The sequence below is a fragment of the Cornus florida genome, unplaced genomic scaffold (genome assembly GCF_030987335.1).
Source record: "Cornus florida cultivar Cherokee Brave unplaced genomic scaffold, ASM3098733v1 CherokeeBrave_3.0.0_Hap2_Chr04, whole genome shotgun sequence".
Taxonomy (NCBI): Eukaryota; Viridiplantae; Streptophyta; class Magnoliopsida; order Cornales; family Cornaceae; genus Cornus; species Cornus florida.
In genome coordinates, this window is record NW_026775574.1 from 27,102,567 (window position 1) to 27,111,834 (window position 9,268).

General features: G+C 39.0%; 1 pseudogene; it reads right to left on the reverse strand.

The window, feature by feature from the left end:
* Window positions 1-971: 971 nt before the first annotated feature.
* LOC132305638 (small nucleolar RNA R71) lies at window positions 972-1,070 on the reverse strand (annotated as a pseudogene).
* Between the last annotated feature and the right edge of the window lie 8,198 nt (window positions 1,071-9,268).

Sequence of the window (9,268 nt, forward strand, 5' to 3'; positions counted from 1 at the left end):
TTTGGAATTGAAGTGCTATAGGACCTTTATGAGATCTTTCTAACTCAATCTCTAGTTAAATCGTCGGCCTGCGTGGAGGCTTGTATTTCAATTCTTAGATACATCGTGAGCCCGCATAGAGGCAATTTTACTTTTCTTTGCATGTTGTTCAAGCATGGGAGTATGGGATCAATGTATGTGGAGGAAGTTGTTGATTGATTTGTTGTGAAGGTGAAGTGTTTGACATTTTTGCTTGTTGTGTTGCATTGTGCATGCATGGTCGTAGACCATTGAGACCCGCTCTTGTCCCTTTAAATTTTCATCTTGAATCCATTGTTCGAAACCCTAGGGGAAGAGGTAGTTCTAATCAATCTATTTCATCAATAGAAGGACACAATGAGGACGATGTGGAGGACCTTGGTCACATAGACCAACAAGGTATCCTCCACCTCAATGTGCATCATGATAACATGCAAGTACCATTAGGCATGCCAAGGCCATTCATTCATCCACCACAACAATAAGGCCAAGTTCCAATGGGAATGCCAAGGCCATTTATGCTCCACCACCATCCATTATTCAAGGCAATCAAGGTGCCTATGTTGTACCTCCAATTGCTAATCTTCCCCTTGCTTTAAGAGATCACTATGTGCCTAATGAATATAATGCACCCACATGCATTCAATTGCCACCATTTAGAGCAATCACTATGAAATCAAGCCACAAATTATTCAAATGCTTCCTAACTATCATAGACTTTCAAGTGAAGAACCTTACAAGCATTTGGATGAGTTTCTTGAAGTATGTTCCACCGTAAAATATACGAACATGCCGGAAGAGGTCTTAAGGCTCAAACTTTTTCCATTCACCCTAAAAGACAAGGCAAAATATTGGTTTAACAATCTTAGGCCTTTTTCAATAACTTCTTGGGCAGAAATGCAACAAACGTTCTTGAAGAAGTACTATCCGGTTTCTAAGACAAATGCCATGCGAACCTCAATTTGAGAGTTTTCACACGGGGATGGGGAAACATTCCATGAGGCATGGGAACGCTTTAATGAATTGCTTAGGAAGTGTCCACATCATGACATGCCCAAATGGCAACTAGTTCAATATTTCTTTGAGAGCTTATCAGACAATCATAAAGGCATGGTTGATGCTTCCATTGGTTGCTCTTACATTAATAGGCATGAGGATGACGTGTGGCATCTTTATGAGAGCATGAGTGAAAATTCTTTGCATCGAACTCTATCTTCTAAGAATGGTAGGAATTTTAGTGGAAGAAAGAGTGTTGGCTTGCATCAAGTCGACCATTCCAATGAAATAGCTGCCGAGATGAAATCATTGTCTCAAAGGTTTGATCAATTCTTGATCAACCAAAACTCGGCAAATCAAGTATCTTCCCTTCCTAACTATTCACATCATGCATCTAATGAGACATGTATGACTTGTTCAAGTGTTTTACATTCTACTTCCAATTGTCCCCATGGACATATGCAAGGTGAATATCATGAACAAGTCAATGCAACTTTTGTTAATCAAGGGAACAATCCTTATGGCAATCATTATAATCCAAGTTGGAGGAATCATCCGAATTTTTCTTGGAAAAATCAAAGGGAAGGCTCAAACCATCCCCACTGCGGTTTTCAAGGGAAATACATTCCACCTCCAATGCAAAGCCAAAGTTCCCAAGGATATAGACCATTTTAATCACAAGGAAACCAATTCTCTAATTCTCATTTTCCAAGTCAATCATATTCTCAAGGGAAATCTAGGAGTTCCGCCTTTGAAGAGAAAGTTTTGACCGCTCTAGGCACTTTAGAAGCTAACACTCAATTGCTTCATTCTCACTCTCAATCCATTACAAAGCTAGAAACCCAAGTAGGGCAAATAGCTAGCACCTTAAATGCTAAAGAGAAAGGGAAAATGCCTTTGAATGCCCCACCAAAGCAACAATGTGTTGTGGAAACCCATTCCTCATTGGAAGGGCACACAATAGAGCATGTCAATGCGGTGACTACCTTGAGAAGTGGGAAGATTGTGGACAATCAAGTTGATATGTCCAATGAAGAGAGTGAACCAGTGCAACCGCAAGTTGTCACCCGTCCCGTTTCACATTCTATTCCTCCTTCATTGCATGTGCATAACCATTTGAATGAGAAAGTCTCAAAATGTGATTTGAAAGGTGATTTTGAAAAAGAGTTATTGAAGAAAGAATTGCTGAAAAATGATTTTGAAAATGCTTTATTGAAAAGTGAGTTGAAACAAAATGATTTGAAAACTTCTTGTGTTGAAGAAACTTCAAAGAAAATTGTGAAAAGATTTTTGAACCAAAAGCTCCATTTCCGGATGCCTTAAAAGGATCTACTTCAAAAGACAAGCAAAAAGCCAAAGCCAATGAAATAATGGAAATGTTTAGGTAAGTTAAAGTGAATCTTTCACTTTTGGATGCAATCAAGCAAATTCCGGCTTACGCCAAGTTTTTAAAAGATCTTTGCACCCAAAAGAGGAAGAACAAAAGCCAAGCACCAAGGAAAGTGGTTTTGACCGAGCAAGTAAGCTCAATTTTGCAATATAACACTCTTCTAAAGTTTAAGGACCCCGGTTCACCTACCACATCATGCATCATTGGTGATCATATCATTAATCGGGCACTTCTTAACTTAGGAGCAAGTGTTAATCTTCTTCCATATTCGGTGTATATGAAATTAGGCTTAGGTGAATTGAAACCAACGTTGGTAGTTTTACAACTTGCCGACCGATCCATTAAAAAGCCTAGGGGTATCATTGAGGATGTTTTGATAAAGATTGACAAATTCTTCTTCCCCGTTGATTTCGTTGTTATTGACACGGAACTGGTTCCTAATCCTAAGAGCCAAATTCCCGTTATCTTTGGCCGTCTTTTCTTGGCAACCGCGAATGCTAACATCAATTGTAGGACGGGGATAATGAAGATCTCATTTGGCCATATGAAGGTGAAGTTGAATATCTTCAATCCAACCCCCAATTCATTTAACAAGTATGAAGGAGAGGTTAATGTTGTAGATAAATTTTATGATCTTCAATGTCAAGGAAGTGAGCTTTTGTGTAAGACCAAAACTTCAAAGGGGTCATCTTTAACCTTGCATTCTCAAAGTGTTGTTTCAAATTCTTGCTTTGAAAGGGCATGGAAGCCCAAATATTGTGATTGCATTGACAAGGGATCAAAAGTTTCTTTTGAGCTAAATTCAACAAGTTCTTCAAAGAACCATTTGTTGGGTGGAGTTCAAAGCATCTATCACCCCAATAAGGAGGGGATGCATAACAAAATCTTTGACCCAGGCTAAAAGAGCCCAACGTCTTGCTAGAGATGTTAAAGACTAGCAAAGTATTTCATAGGGTGTCAAAACCCTATTCCTCCCTTATTTCTATCTTTAATTTTATTTCTTGCGAAGTCTAGATACTTGTTTTTGGTTCATATGCATTGCTAGGAACTGTGATTAGGATTGCATGCACTTTTATATTGTGATTAAGCATTCTGCATAAGTTCGATCGATCTCAAAGGAGAGTTCGATCGATCAAACTCCTACCTGCTTCCAACACTTAGAAAAATTTTCAACTTGCATTCGTCTGCATCCAAATCACCTTTCTGTTCGATCGATCGAAAGCATTCCTGGATTGATCTAAAAATCTTCGATCGATCCAACTTCATTATTGGATCGATCTTGAGTTCCCACACTTAGAAAAAAATTTGAACCCAAAAACCTGCATATTTTGGCTCTCTGTTGGATCGATCAAACATTTTATTCAGATCCATCTCAATTCTTCATCTCACCATCTTTGACTTTATTTGACTTTTTAATTTTTAAAATCCAAAAAGATTTTATTTTATTTTATTTTATTTTTATTCTTATTTTTCAAAAATCCAAAAAAAAATTTAATTTTTAATTTTTAATTTTCAAACTTTAATTTATATATATATATATATATATATATATATATATATATATAATAAAAAAAGAAAAAAAAAATCAAAGTTGGATCGAACCAAGTTCGATCGATTTGAGATTTTAGTTCAATCAATCGAACTGGGTCTGGGGTATTTTTAAATAGATCTAGGGTTAGATCGATCCAACCCTCTCCCTCTCTCTCCCCCTCATTCCTAACCCATCTCGCACCCATCCATCATCTCCACCGCCGGCAAGGACCTCCGGCAACCATCCCTCTTTGCGAGACTCTCCCTCATCTTCATTCCATCTCATCTTCGCATCTCCACTTCTCTCTTCGCTTGAGGTAAGATCCGAACCTCCCCTTGTGCTTTAAAGCTTTGATTTGCTATATATTCATGTTCTAAATGTTAGATTTAGACTACTTAGATGATAATTCCTCCATTGATGAAGCTTGAAACTTTATATATATATATGTGTATATATATATATATATATATGTGGTTATATGTTTTGTAGATTTGATTTGATTTTGATGTCAAGGGCCAAACTAAGTGGCCCACTTTGTTGATTTGTTGTGTTGAGGGGCCCACAAACCTATTTGTGTGGCCCCCGTGCTTCCAAAGTCACAGATCTGTGACTGTCTGATCGGTTGGTCAATTATACATCAACCTTCGCAATAGCATGAATCATTGTAAAATAGGGCTATTGGTCGGGTAAGTCGAACCACTAGGACTACGCTAGTCTAAAGCAACCTAAATGTCTAGAATCATTCTTAGGATGATGAGGTGTAATAAAGAATTGTTGATTGTTTGTCACTTATACTATGAATTGAAATATGCATTAATGAAAAACTTGTAAGAATTTAAGAGATGAAAGACGAGTAAAGAAGACTAAGGAAGTGAATCCACCTCCATCCCTATACACATGCTAGATTAGACCTAAATTAGGGGAAAAACAACATATGATGGTCAAGAACTATATAGCAACACATAGTTGCCATGTAAGTAATCAAGAGGTACATTAGGTCTCAAACAAGTATAATCCATCAAAAGGGTAAACATGTTTAGACTACCTAACTAAGGTGTAGCTTATACACGTTTACTTAAATGAAAGACTATCAAATTCTTGACAAAATGATGAAGCACATGGAGCAAGAGATTAAGCGTATACCATCAAAGGATTTCCTAAGCAATGGTCTATCAAAGTCACCTATCAACATGCCATTAAATCATTTCATAGCCTTGTTTCCATTCTCACCATGTAAACTCAAGCAAAAAGATTAATACAAGACATCACCTAACATAAGACAATGAGCTTGAAGAAATCATCCATACATATATAAACATTCATTACACCAAATGAAGTGCTCTTAGCTATGAAAAAGACCATAAAAATACATTGCAATCCCCCAATATAGACTACCCTAGGACATGCTTACAAGGGAGGGACTTCATCACCTCCCTAGAGAAAGAGTTAGTTACCCATTGCTAAGCTAGAAGAAGGAAAAAGCTCCATCCAAGACTCCATTTTCGTGCTCCTTCCTTTGCTTGAAGAACTCCTCTCTTTTTTTTCTCCTCTCTCTCCTCTATCTTCCTAGAAAAAATGAAGGATATCATGCACGTGGCCCTTAGTTGCCTTATATCTTTCAACCAAGCTCTCTCTCTCCTCCAAAGACATTCCCAACCACTCCATAAAGAAGGAGGGTGGAAATGTGGAAACCAATGCACAAGTGGGCTGAAGAGGGGTTCATTTCCGAGCTGCAATCTGGCCAAATTTCGAGCACTCGAAGGGTGGCCTCGAGCACTCGAAATTAGTGTAATGTGTAACATGCAATTCTTGCCCATCACTGACCCACTGTGGAAGAATGACCATAACTTTGTGCTCCGAACTCCGAATGATAATCTGTTTGAAGATTTGGAGAGCTGATTCATAGTGTTAAAAACTTCATGTTTTGATGAAGACCCAATTCTCAAGTCTAGTTGGTCAAAAATGGGGAGAAAGGCAGCACTTCAGTGCTGCCAGGCAGTTCTGTGCACCTCTGGTAAGAAGATCATAACTTTCTGCTCCGAACTCCGAATGACGAACCACTTGAAGATTTGGAAAGCTAATTCAGAGTTCTAAATCTTTTATGTTATGATGGAAGTCCAGTTCTTGAGTTTGCTAGGTCAAAAATGGCGACAAAACTCAGTTTCTACTGCTGCCAGAATTTCAGAATTGGCACCATTTTTGTTCAAAATTCCACAAGGCATCATTTTTGCTTCATTTTTGCAATTTAACCTGAAAATGTACAAAAACATGCAAATGGAGATAATCTACATAAAATAATCAATTAATGGACTTTGTTAATGTAATTTAGGACGCTTGAATATACAGTATTCGGCGCTTATCACACCCCCAAACTTACATTTTGCTAGTCCCTTAGCAAAACCATAATGCAAAGCTCAATGGAATGAAAAACATGGGAATGCTATTACAAAAATATCCACCATGGCAAAAATAAACATAAACATAGCTCAAATACAACTTGAAACAGATAAAGAGCTGGAAACGGGATCATTGGGAAGACTACCTTGCGTATATGAAGCATTAATACAAAAATTGGCAAAAACCATTTCAACATGCATGTATCAACATCATAGTCCATATAAATAATTCAATTGTCATCTCTTAAATGGAAATAACTCAAACTCCAGTGAAAGTGAATTGAATTCTCAACATGCGGCTTTTACTTTCTTTTCCAATTCCAAGGCACAAGTTTTCAAATCAATGAATTCCCCTTTACATGAAGTCCCTAAGGCATGATTTTATTTTCAAGACAACTTTTGTTGCCTGTTAACAATTTATTATAACTCAAAATTGAAACATAAAATGGTTGTGCAGTGTTGAAATCCTTTAAGCTTTCTAACCAACCTATGTAGCGAGCGTTAGGTCAACAACTCCCAAACCAGACGGCTTTAGGGTGCTAAGTGTAAAGACACTCCTAGGGCTTAATAGCTCAAGTTGGAAAGGCTACGAAATCCAACAAACCATGTTTATTACACACATTTTTTTTTTTTTTGAATGACCGTGCAATGTTTAAGTCCTTTAAGCTTTCTAACCAACCCATGTAGCAAGCGTTAGGCCAACAACTCCTAAACCAGACGGCTTTAGGGTGTTAAGTGTAGAGACACTCCATAGGGCTTAATAGCTCGAGTTGGAAAGGCTACGAACTTCAACTGGTCATTATTTTCTTCCTTTCTCATCTTCATTCATTTTTTTTTTTTTTTCATCAAAATATATCATGCCAAAGATATTCATCCATTAGGTTCAACAAATCAGATTAACTAGGCCAAGATCAAGGTCAATCAAGTTGCATGCCTCACAGTTAAGTTTCCAATGTGCATCTGTGCATTGTGAAGCTTATAAGAGTGTAAATCCAACAAGAATCTAATTGAGGCATTTATACAGACTACATTGTATTTGCAGGATCACTTCAAATTCAAATTTCTTTATTTTCAAAAATTCTCAATTGCTTCTATACACAAGGTTTTAAATATATGCTTTCATCTCTAACAGGTTTCAAATTCCATTATCATTGCTTAGCAAAAATTATGAACCCAAAAATACCCCCAAACTTGAAATACACAGCGTCCTCAATGTGGGATATGGAGTAAAATTGATGACAAAAATGACAGAGAATAAAAAGGAACAAAAATACCCAGGGGGAGGAAACGGCATGGTGAAACAAAACCGCCAAACTTGAAATGGACTGCGCCACCTGGATAGTATGACGAAGAACAAAAAGAAACAACCACAAAGGGCATTAATAGCACAAGCACATATACAGAAAAAAAAATAATGAACAAAAAGTTAACAGAAAAGAGGGAATTTGCATTCAAAAGGAAGTTTACATGATTACAAAAGAGCTGTACATAGATCATGTCTACTAGAGCAACCTATACATAGCAAATTCTTACAGTGCAAAAGTAAAACAACAGATACAAGAGAAATGTGTACATATGAAACAAAAAGATAAGGTCCAACACTCGCAGCAGCTATGGTCCAGAAGGAAGACGGGCGAGGATGGAATGGAGGAGAGACTGAGTCTTACGCCGGTCGGCCTGAGCCAAATGACGTTCCTCAGCTACGACACGGAGGTCTTCAGTAGCAAGACGACGATCTTCTTTGGCACGTGAAGAAGTCTCACACATAGTCCGAGTGTACGCGGACAAAGAATTCTCAAAACGATCCATCCGCTCATGAATACCGGCAATGCTAGCCCGGATGAAAGCCTGGTCCTGCTGAGAGTCGACCGGAGGCTCTACCCTTGCAGCGGCTACTGCTATGGAAGCATCCTCAGAAGGAGGAGGAGGTGGAGCTTGGACGAACAGGGGGGCAGCAGGCTGAGGGGTACTAGAATGACTAAGAACATTGATCCACCGGCACTTGGTAAAAATTTTAATCTTTTCGCCTTTTGGTTCATGGGGAGGAACAATGAAACCCTTGTGCTTTAAGAGCCGAGTGATGAAAAACGGCAAAGGCAATTTCCGATTTTCAACTCACGGAACCCGTGCATTATGAGCGTTATGCCAAAACTTCATAAATGTTGTCCAAATGAGCTCCGGGATGGAAAACCATTGTCCTTGGGCCATGGCATATAAGGCTTGCAAAATGAGGCCCCTATGCTCGGTACTATGCACCAAAGGGCAGACATTATGCTTGAAAACAATGTCAATAAACCAGAGGCGTTCCGGAAGATTGGTTTTGCGGATAAAAGACCGGGGCCTATTAGGATCGTCAACATTGCCAATGGCAGCGACAACCTGCTCTACAGTTAATGTATCCGGCTCCTCATATAAAGGGAGATTCTCACGATTGACAATGTCATCGGGGCACTCAATGGGGCAACCAGAAACCTAAATGATGTCAGTCATAGTGAAAGCATAGGTGGTGCCATCAATGGATGTAGTGAGAGAAATGGGTGGCTCTTCAGGGCATTGGAGATTCTGGTAGAAGAGGCGCACTACACGGGGGTAGGCAACCCTGGCAAGGGGCGCGCAAATGTACTGCAGACACCGGTTAGTCAATTCAGCTACAGCCCATGAAGTAGTGGGTAGAATGTCAAAGGCATCCGTGAGCGGAAAAGAAAGCTCGTAGTTAAGTTGTTTGCGATCCCAAGGATTACGTGGTCGCTCATGATTGATAGCACGGGCACCCGCAGAGGGTTTAGGAGGGCGAGAAAGACCGGCACGAGACATTTAGAGAGGTGGACTTGGTTGAGGAATTTCAGCGAACACCTGGCGTGCACCACAAAAAGGAGAAGGTGAAAGTGAGTGGGATGGAGGAGCAAACCCAAAAATTTTGGCAAGAAAACAAGCTCT